Consider the following 10,494-nt stretch of genomic DNA (forward strand, 5'->3'; position numbering starts at 1 on the left):
TTCAGCCGTTTTTCCTCCGGGTTGACCTGGTGGCCGAGCGTCTCGCCATCCGCGGCCGGAGCGAGAGAAGGCCACCAGGCCAGCCTGCGACGCCGCGGCCGTGGATCGGGCCCCTGGAAGTCGGAAAAAAAATTTTTCACCGACCCCCAAAGGGGTGCTGGGGGGACACCCAGACCACTCTCCGGGAAAAAAAAAAAAAAAACGGAAAAAAGGATCGGGCCCACCCGAGGCAGGGGAGTCACCGGGTCAACCCGGACCCTGTCCCCGCAGGAGAGCTCCTCCAGGCCAGCCTGCGACGCCGCGGCCAGGGATCGGGCCCCTGGAGGTCTAAAAAAAAAATTTCACCGACCGCCAAAGGGGTGCTGGGGGGGCATCCAGAGCACTCTCCGGCCGAAAAGGAAAAAAACCTCGGAAAAAAGGATCGGGCCCACCCGAGGCAGGGGAGTCACCGGGTCAACCCGGCGCCTGTGCCCGAGAGGTCCCGCCGGCCAGCCTGAAACGCCCCGCCAGGGATCGGGGCCCTGGAAGTCTGAAATTTTTTTTCACCGACCCCATAAGGGGTGGCGGGGGAAGGCATCCCTACCACTCTCCGGCCAAAAAATGAAAAAAAAAAAAAAAACGGAAAAAAGGATCGGGGCCACCCGAGGCAGGGGAGTCACCGGGTCAACCCGGCGCCTGTGCCCGAGAGGTCCCGCCGGCCAGCCTGAAACGCCCCGCCAGGGATCGGGGCCCTGGAAGTCTGAAATTTTTTTTCACCGACCCCAAACGGGGTGGCGGGGGAAGGCATCCCCACCACTCTCCGGCCAAAAAATGAAAAGAAAAAAAAACCGGAAAAAAGGATCGGGGCCACCCGAGGCAGGGGAGTCACCAGGTCAACCCGGAGCCTGCACCGCGGGCTGGGGCCGGACGGACCCCGATCAGCCCGTGTACCCCTGCCCCGGGGCTCGGGGCTTCCGGACACCAGGTCAACCCGGAGCCTGCACCGCGGGCTGGAGCCGGACGGACCCCGATCAGCCCGGCTACCCCTGCCCTGGGGCTCGGGGCTTCCGGACACCAGGTCAACCCGGAGCCTGCACCGCGGGCTGGAGCCGGACGGACCCCGATCAGCCCGGGTACCCCTGCCCTGGGGCTCGGGGCTTCCGGACACCAGGTCAACCCGGAGCCTGCCCCCCGCGGGCTGGGGCCGGACGGACCAGGCTCCGCCCGGGTCCCCCTGCCGCGGGCTCGGGGCTTCCTTCCCGTCCGGACACCATGTCAAGCCGCAGCCTGCCCCCCGCCGGACAAGCCCCCCAGGCCACCCTGCGACGCCGTGGTCACGGATCGGGACCCTGGAAGTCTTTTTTAAAAATTTTCAGCGACCCCAAAAGGCGATCTGAGGGGCATCCAGACCACTCTCCGGACCCAAAAAAAAAAAAACGGAAAAAAGGATCGGGGCCACCCGAGGCAGGGGAGTCACCGGGTCAACCCGGCGCCTGTGCCCGAGAGGTCCCGCCGGCCAGCCTGAAACGCCCCGCCAGGGATCGGGGCCCTGGAAGTCTGAAATTTTTTTTCACCGACCCCAAACGGGGTGGCGGGGGAAGGCATCCCTACCACTCTCCGGCCAAAAAATGAAAAAAAAAAAAAAACGGAAAAAAGGATCGGGGCCACCCGAGGCAGGGGAGTCACCGGGTCAACCCGGCGCCTGTGCCCGAGAGGTCCCGCCGGCCAGCCTGAAACGCCCCGCCAGGGATCGGGGCCCTGGAAGTCTGAAATTTTTTTTCACCGACCCCATACGGGGTGGCGGGGGAAGGCATCCCTACCACTCTCCGGCCAAAAAATGAAAAAAAAAAAAAAAAACGGAAAAAAGGATCGGGGCCACCCGAGGCAGGGGAGTCACCGGGTCAACCCGGCGCCTGTGCCCGAGAGGTCCCGCCGGCCAGCCTGAAACGCCCCGCCAGGGATCGGGGCCCTGGAAGTCTGAAATTTTTTTTCACCGACCCCAAACGGGGTGGCGGGGGAAGGCATCCCTACCACTCTCCGGCCAAAAAATGAAAAAAAAAAAAAAAACGGAAAAAAGGATCGGGGCCACCCGAGGCAGGGGAGTCACCAGGTCAACCCGGAGCCTGCACCGCGGGCTGGGGCCGGACGGACACCGATCAGCCCGGGTACCCCTGCCCCGGGGCTCGGGGCTTCCGGACACCAGGTCAACCCGGAGCCTGCACCGCGGGCTGGGGCCGGACGGACCCCGATCAGCCCGGGTACCCCTGCCCTGGGGCTCGGGGCTTCCGGACACCAGGTCAACCCGGAGCCTGCACCGCGGGCTGGGGCCGGACGGACCCCGATCAGCCCGGGTACCCCTGCCCCGGGGCTCGGGGCTTCCGGACACCAGGTCAACCCGGAGCCTTCCCCCCGCGGGCTGGGGCCGGACGGACCCCGCTCCGCCCGGGTCCCCCTGCCGCGGGCTCGGGGCTTCCTTCCCGTCCGGACACCATGTCAAGCCGGAGCCTGCCCCCCGCCGGACAAGCCCCCCAGGCCACCCTGCGACGCCGTGGTCACGGATCGGGACCCTGGAAGTCTTTTTTAAAAATTTTCAGCGACCCCAAAAGGCGATCTGAGGGGCATCCAGACCACTCTCCGGACCCAAAAAAAAAAAAAACGGAAAAAAGGATCGGGGCCACCCGAGGCAGGGCAGTCACCGGGTCAACCCGGCGCCTGTGCCCGAGAGGTCCCGCCGGCCAGCCTGAAACGCCCCGCCAGGGATCGGGGCCCTGGAAGTCTGAAATTTTTTTTCAACGACCCCAAACGGGGTGGCGGGGGAAGGCATCCCTACCACTCTCCGGCCAAAAAATGAAAAAAAAAAAAAAAACGGAAAAAAGGATCGGGGCCACCCGAGGCAGGGGAGTCACCAGGTCAACCCGGAGCCTGCACCGCGGGCTGGGGCCGGACGGACCCCGATCAGCCCGGGTACCCCTGCCCTGGGGCTCGGGGCTTCCGGACACCAGGTCAACCCGGAGCCTGCACCGCGGGCTGGGGCCGGACGGACCCCGATCAGCCCGGGTACCCCTGCCCTGGGGCTCGGGGCTTCCGGACACCAGGTCAACCCGGAGCCTGCACCGCGGGCTGGAGCCGGACGGACCCCGCTCCGCCCGGGTCCCCCTGCCGCGGGCTCGGGGCTTCCTTCCCGTCCGGACACCATGTCAAGCCGCAGCCTGCCCCCCGCCGGACAAGCCCCCCAGGCCACCCTGCGACGCCGTGGTCACGGATCGGGACCCTGGAAGTCTTTTTTAAAAATTTTCACCGACCCCAAAAGGCGATCTGAGGGGCATCCAGACCACTCTCCGGACCCAAAAAAAAAAAACGGAAAAAAGGATCGGGGCCACCCGAGGCAGGGGAGTCACCGGGTCAACCCGGCCCCTGTGCTCGAGAGGTCCCGCCGGCCAGCCTGAAACGCCCCGCCAGGGATCGGGGCCCTGGAAGTCTGAAATTTTTTTTCACCGACCCCATACGGGGTGGCGGGGGAAGGCATCCCTACCACTCTCCGGCCAAAAAATGAAAAAAAAAAAAAAAAACGGAAAAAAGGATCGGGGCCACCCGAGGCAGGGGAGTCACCGGGTCAACCCGGCGCCTGTGCCCGAGAGGTCCCGCCGGCCAGCCTGAAACGCCCCGCCAGGGATCGGGGCCCTGGAAGTCTGAAATTTTTTTTCACCGACCCCAAACGGGGTGGCGGGGGAAGGCATCCCTACCACTCTCCGGCCAAAAAATGAAAAAAAAAAAAAAAACGGGAAAAAGGATCGGGGCCACCCGAGGCAGGGGAGTCAGCGGGTCAACCCGGCGCCTGTGCCCGAGGGGTCCCGCCGGCCAGCCTGAAACGCCCCGCCAGGGATCGGGGCCCTGGAAGTCTGAAATTTTTTTTCAACGACCCCAAACGGGGTGGCGGGGGAAGACATCCCTACCACTCTCCGGCCAAAAAATGAAAAAAAAAAAACGGAAAAAAGGATCGGGGCCACCCGAGGCAGGGGAGTCACCAGGTCAACCCGGAGCCTGCACCGCGGGCTGGGGCCGGACGGACCCCGATCAGCCCGGGTACCCCTGCCCTGGGGCTCGGGGCTTCCGGACACCAGGTCAACCCGGAGCCTGCACCGCGGGCTGGGGCCGGACGGACCCCGATCAGCCCGGGTACCCCTGCCCCGGGGCTCGGGGCTTCCGGACACCAGGTCAACCCGGAGCCTGCCCCCCGCGGGCTGGGGCCGGACGGACCCCGCTCCGCCCGGGTCCCCCTGCCGCGGGCTCGGGGCTTCCTTTCCGTCCGGACACCATGTCAAGCCGCAGCCTGCCCCCCGCCGGACAAGCCCCCCAGGCCACTCTGCGATGCCGTGGTCAGGGATCGGGACCCTGGAAGTCTTTTTAAAAAATTTTCATCGACCCCAAAAGGGGATCTGAGGGACATCCAGACCACTCTCCGGACCCCCAAAAAAAAAAAAAAAAAACGGAAAAAAGGATCGGGCCCACCCGAGGCAGGGGAGTCACTGGTTCAACCCGGAGCCTGTGCAGAGAAGTCCGCCAGGGCAGCCTGAAACGCCGCGGCCAGGGATCGGGCCCCTGGAAGTCTGAATTTTTTTTTCACCGACCCCAAACGGGGTGCCGGGGAAGGCATCCCTACCACTCTCCGGCCAAAAAATAAATAAAAAAAAAAAACGGAAAAAAGGATCGGGCCCACCCGAGGCAGGGGAGTCACTGGTTCAACCCGGAGCCTGTGCAGAGAAGTCCGCCAGGCCAGCCTGAAACGCCGCGGCCAGGGATCGGGTCCCTGGAAGTCTGATTTTTTTCCCACCGACCCAAAACGGGGTGGCGGGGGGGAGGCATCGCGACCACTCTCCGGCCAAAAAAGGAAAAAAAAAACCGGAAAAAAGGATCGGGGCCACGCGAGGCAGGGGAGTCACCAGGTCAACCCGGAGCCTGCACCGAGGGCTGGGGCCGGACGGACCCCGATCAGCCCGGGTACCCCTGCCCTGGGGCTCGGGGCTTCCGGCCACCAGGTCAACCCGGAGCCTGCACCGCGGGCTGGGGCCGGACGGACCCCGCTCAGGCCGGGTACCCGTGCCCCGGGGCTCGGGGCTTCCTTCCCGTCCGGACACCATGTCAACCCTGTGCCTGCCCTCGCCAGACAAGTCCCCCAGACCAGCCTGCGGCGCCGTGGTCAGGGATCGGGACCCTGGAAGTCTGAAAAAAATTTTTCACCGACCCCAAAAGGGGTTCTGGGGGGGCATCCAGACCACTCTCCGGACCCAAAAAAAAAAAAACGGAAAAAAGGATCGGGCCCACCCGAGGCAGGGGAGTCACCGGGTCAATCCGGAGCCTGTGCAGAGAAGTCCGCCAGGCCAGCCTGAAACGCCCCGGTCAGGGATCGGGCCCCTGGAAGTCTGAAACAAAATTTTCAACGACCACAAAAGGGGTGCCGGGGGGGCATCCCGACCACTCTCCGGCCAAAAAACGGAAAAAAAAAAAAACGGAAAAAAAGGATCGGGGCCACCCGAGGCAGGGGAGTCACCAGGTCAACCCGGAGCCTGCAGCGCGAGCTGGGGCCGGTCGGACGCCTTCTCCGTGCGGGTCCCCCTGCCACGGGGTCGGGGCTTCGTTCCCGTCCGGACACCAGGTCAACCCGGAGCCTCCCCCGCGGGCTGGAGCCGGACGGACCCCACTCCACCCGGGTCCCCCTGCCCCGGGGCTCGGGGCTTCCTTCCCGTCCGGCCACCAGGTCAACCCTATACTTTCAATGGGTTGACCTGGTGGCCGGTTTGCTTTTCGGCCACCAGGTCAACCCTATACTTTGAACGGGTTGACCTGGTGGCCGGTTTGTTTTTCGGCCACCAGGTCAACCCTATACTTTCAATGGGTTGACCTGGTGGCCGGTTTGCTTTTCGGCCACCAGGTCAACCCTATACTTTGAACGGGTTGACCTGGTGGCCGGTTTGCTTTTCGGCCACCAGGTCAACCCGGTTCCTGCCCCCGCGGGCTGGGGCTCGGCGGATACCGCTCCGTCCGGGTCCCCTTGCCCCGGGATCGGGGCTTCCTTCCCGTCCGGACACCAGGTCAACCCGGAGCCTCCCCCGCGGGCTGGAGCCGGACAGACCCCGCTCCGCCCGGGTCCCCTTGCCCCGGGCTCGGGGCTTCCTTCCCGTCCGGACACCAGGTCAACCCGGAGCCTCCCCCGCGGGCTGGGGCCGGACGGACCCCGCTCAGGCCGGGTACCCGTGCCCCGGGGCTCGGGGCTTCCTTCCCGTCCGGACACCTTGTCAACCCTGTGCCTGCCCTCGCCAGACAAGTCTCCCAGGCTAGCCTGCGACGCCGTGGTCAGGGATCGGGACCCTGGAAGTCTAAAAAAAAAATTTTCAACGACCGCAAAAGGGGTTCTGGGGGGGCATCCAGACCACTCTCCGGACCCAAAAAAAAAAAAAAAAAAAAAAAGCGGAAAAAAGGATCGGGCCCACCCGAGGCAGGGGAGTCACCGGGTCAATCCGGAGCCTGTGCAGAGAAGTCCGCCAGGCCAGCCTGAAACGCCTCGGTCAGGGATCGGGCCCCTGGAAGTCTGAAACAAAATTTTCAACGACCACAAAAGGGGTGCCGGGGGGCCATCCCGACCACTCTCCGGCCAAAAAACGGAAAAAAAAAAAAACGGAAAAAAAAGGATCGGGGCCACCCGAGGCAGGGGAGTCACCAGGTCAACCCGGAGCCTGCAGCGCGAGCTGGGGCCGGTCGGACGCCTTCTCCGTGCGGGTCCCCCTGCCACGGGGTCGGGGCTTCGTTCCCGTCCGGACACCAGGTCAACCCGGAGCCTCCCCCGCGGGCTGGAGCCGGACGGACCCCACTCCACCCGGGGCTCGGGGCTTCCTTCCCGTCCGGCCACCAGGTCAACCCTATACTTTCAATGGGTTGACCTGGTGGCCGGTTTGCTTTTCGGCCACCAGGTCAACCCTATACTTTGAACGGGTTGACCTGGTGGCCGCTTTGCTTTTCGGCCACCAGGTCAACCCTATACTTTGAACGGGTTGACCTGGTGGCCGCTTTGCTTTTCGGCCACCAGGTCAACCCTATACTTTGAACGGGTTTACCTGGTGGCCGGTTTGCTTTTCGGCCACCAGGTCAACCCTATACTTTGAACGGGTTGACCTGGTGGCCGGTTTGTTTTTCGGCCACCAGGTCAACCCTATACTTTGAACGGGTTGACCTGGTGGCCGGTTTGCTTTTCGGCCACCAGGTCAACCCTATACTTTGAACGGGTTGACCTGGTGGCCGGTTTGCTGTTCGGCCACCAGGTCAACCCTATACTTTGAACGGGTTTACCTGGTGGCCGGTTTGCTTTTTGGCCACCAGGTCAACCCGGTTCCTGCCCCCGCGGGCTGGGGCCGGGCGGACCCCGCTCCGTCCGGGTGCCCCTGCCCCGGGGCCCCGGGCTTAATTCTCCTCCGGCCACCAGGTCAACCCGGTTCCTGCCCCCGCGGGCTGTGGCCGGGCGGACCCCGCTCCGTCCGGGTGCCCCTGCCCCGGGGCCCCGGGCTTAATTCTCCTCCGGCCACCAGGTCAACCCGGTTCCTGCCCCCGCGGGCTGGGGCCGGGCGGACCCCGCTGCGTCCGGGTGCCCCTGCCCCGCGGCCCTGGGCTTAATTCTCCTCCGGCCACCAGGTCAACCCGGTTCCTGCCCCCGCGGGCTGGGGCCGGGCGGACCCCGCTCCGTCCGGGTGCCCCTGCCCCGGGGCCCCGGGCTTAATTCTCCTCCGGCCACCAGGTCAACCCGGTTCCTGCCCCCGCGGGCTGTGGCCGGGCGGACCCCGCTCCGTCCGGGTGCCCCTGCCCCGGGCTTAATACTCCTCCGGCCACCAGGTCAACCCGGTTCCTGCCCCCGCGGGCTGTGGCCGGGCGGACCCCGCTCCGTCCGGGTGCCCCTGCCCCGGGGCCCCGGGCTTAATTCTCCTCCGGCCACCAGGTCAACCCGGTTCCTGCCCCCGCGGGCTGTGGCCGGGCGGACCCCGCTCCGTCCGGGTGCCCCTGCCCCGGGCTTAATACTCCTCCGGCCACCAGGTCAACCCGGTTCCTGCCCCCGCGGGCTGGGGCCGGGCGGACCCCGCTCCGTCCGGGTGCCCCTGCCCCGGGGCCCCGGGCTTAATTCTCCTCCGGCCACCAGGTCAACCCGGTTCCTGCCCCCGCGGGCTGTGGCCGGGCGGACCCCGCTGCGTCCGGGTGCCCCTGCCCCGGGGCCCCGGGCTTAATTCTCCTCCGGCCACCAGGTCAACCCGGTTCCTGCCCCCGCGGGCTGTGGCCGGGCGGACCCCGCTCCGTCCGGGTGCCCCTGCCCCGGGGCCCCGGGCTTAATTCTCCTCCGGCCACCAGGTCAACCCGGTTCCTGCCCCCGCGGGCTGTGGCCGGGCGGACCCCGCTGCGTCCGGGTGCCCCTGCCCCGGGGCCCCGGGCTTAATTCTCCTCCGGCCACCAGGTCAACCCGGTTCCTGCCCCCGCGGGCTGTGGCCGGGCGGACCCCGCTCCGTCCGGGTGCCCCTGCCCCGGGCTTAATACTCCTCCGGCCACCAGGTCAACCCGGTTCCTGCCCCCGCGGGCTGTGGCCGGGCGGACCCCGCTCCGTCCGGGTGCCCCTGCCCCGGGCTTAATACTCCTCCGGCCACCAGGTCAACCCGGTTCCTGCCCCCGCGGGCTGTGGCCGGGCGGACCCCGCTCCGTCCGGGTGCCCCTGCCCCGGGGCCCCGGGCTTAATTCTCCTCCGGCCACCAGGTCAACCCGGTTCCTGCCCCCGCGGGCTGTGGCCGGGCGGACCCCGCTCCGTCCGGGTGCCCCTGCCCCGGGCTTAATACTCCTCCGGCCACCAGGTCAACCCGGTTCCTGCCCCCGCGGGCTGTGGCCGGGCGGACCCCGCTCCGTCCGGGTGCCCCTGCCCCGGGGCCCCGGGCTTAATTCTCCTCCGGCCACCAGGTCAACCCGGTTCCTGCCCCCGCGGGCTGTGGCCGGGCGGACCCCGCTCCGTCCGGGTGCCCCTGCCCCGGGCTTAATACTCCTCCGGCCACCAGGTCAACCCGGTTCCTGCCCCCGCGGGCTGTGGCCGGGCGGACCCCGCTCCGTCCGGGTGCCCCTGCCCCGGGGCCCCGGGCTTAATTCTCCTCCGGCCACCAGGTCAACCCGGTTCCTGCCCCCGCGGGCTGTGGCCGGGCGGACCCCGCTCCGTCCGGGTGCCCCTGCCCCGGGGCCCCGGGCTTAATTCTCCTCCGGCCACCAGGTCAACCCGGAGCCTGCACCGCGGGCTGGGGCCGGACGGACCCCGATCAGCCCGGGTACCCCTGCCCTGGGGCTCGGGGCTTCCGGACACCAGGTCAACCCGGAGCCTGCACCGCGGGCTGGGGCCGGACGGACCCCGATCAGCCCGGGTACCCCTGCCCCGGGGCTCGGGGCTTCCGGACACCAGGTCAACCCGGAGCCTGCCCCCCGCGGGCTGGGGCCGGACGGACCCCGCTCCGCCCGGGTCCCCCTGCCGCGGGCTCGGGGCTTCCTTTCCGTCCGGACACCATGTCAAGCCGCAGCCTGCCCCCCGCCGGACAAGCCCCCCAGGCCACTCTGCGATGCCGTGGTCAGGGATCGGGACCCTGGAAGTCTTTTTAAAAAATTTTCATCGACCCCAAAAGGGGATCTGAGGGACATCCAGACCACTCTCCGGACCCCCAAAAAAAAAAAAAAAAACGGAAAAAAGGATCGGGCCCACCCGAGGCAGGGGAGTCACTGGTTCAACCCGGAGCCTGTGCAGAGAAGTCCGCCAGGGCAGCCTGAAACGCCGCGGCCAGGGATCGGGCCCCTGGAAGTCTGAATTTTTTTTTCACCGACCCCAAACGGGGTGCCGGGGAAGGCATCCCTACCACTCTCCGGCCAAAAAATAAATAAAAAAAAAAAACGGAAAAAAGGATCGGGCCCACCCGAGGCAGGGGAGTCACTGGTTCAACCCGGAGCCTGTGCAGAGAAGTCCGCCAGGCCAGCCTGAAACGCCGCGGCCAGGGATCGGGTCCCTGGAAGTCTGATTTTTTTCCCACCGACCCAAAACGGGGTGGCGGGGGGGAGGCATCGCGACCACTCTCCGGCCAAAAAAGGAAAAAAAAAACCGGAAAAAAGGATCGGGGCCACGCGAGGCAGGGGAGTCACCAGGTCAACCCGGAGCCTGCACCGAGGGCTGGGGCCGGACGGACCCCGATCAGCCCGGGTACCCCTGCCCTGGGGCTCGGGGCTTCCGGCCACCAGGTCAACCCGGAGCCTGCACCGCGGGCTGGGGCCGGACGGACCCCGCTCAGGCCGGGTACCCGTGCCCCGGGGCTCGGGGCTTCCTTCCCGTCCGGACACCATGTCAACCCTGTGCCTGCCCTCGCCAGACAAGTCCCCCAGACCAGCCTGCGGCGCCGTGGTCAGGGATCGGGACCCTGGAAGTCTGAAAAAAATTTTTCACCGACCCCAAAAGGGGTTCTGGGGGGG

The sequence above is a fragment of the Lepidochelys kempii genome, unplaced genomic scaffold (assembly GCF_965140265.1).
Source record: "Lepidochelys kempii isolate rLepKem1 unplaced genomic scaffold, rLepKem1.hap2 scaffold_68, whole genome shotgun sequence".
Classification (NCBI taxonomy): Eukaryota; Metazoa; Chordata; order Testudines; family Cheloniidae; genus Lepidochelys; species Lepidochelys kempii.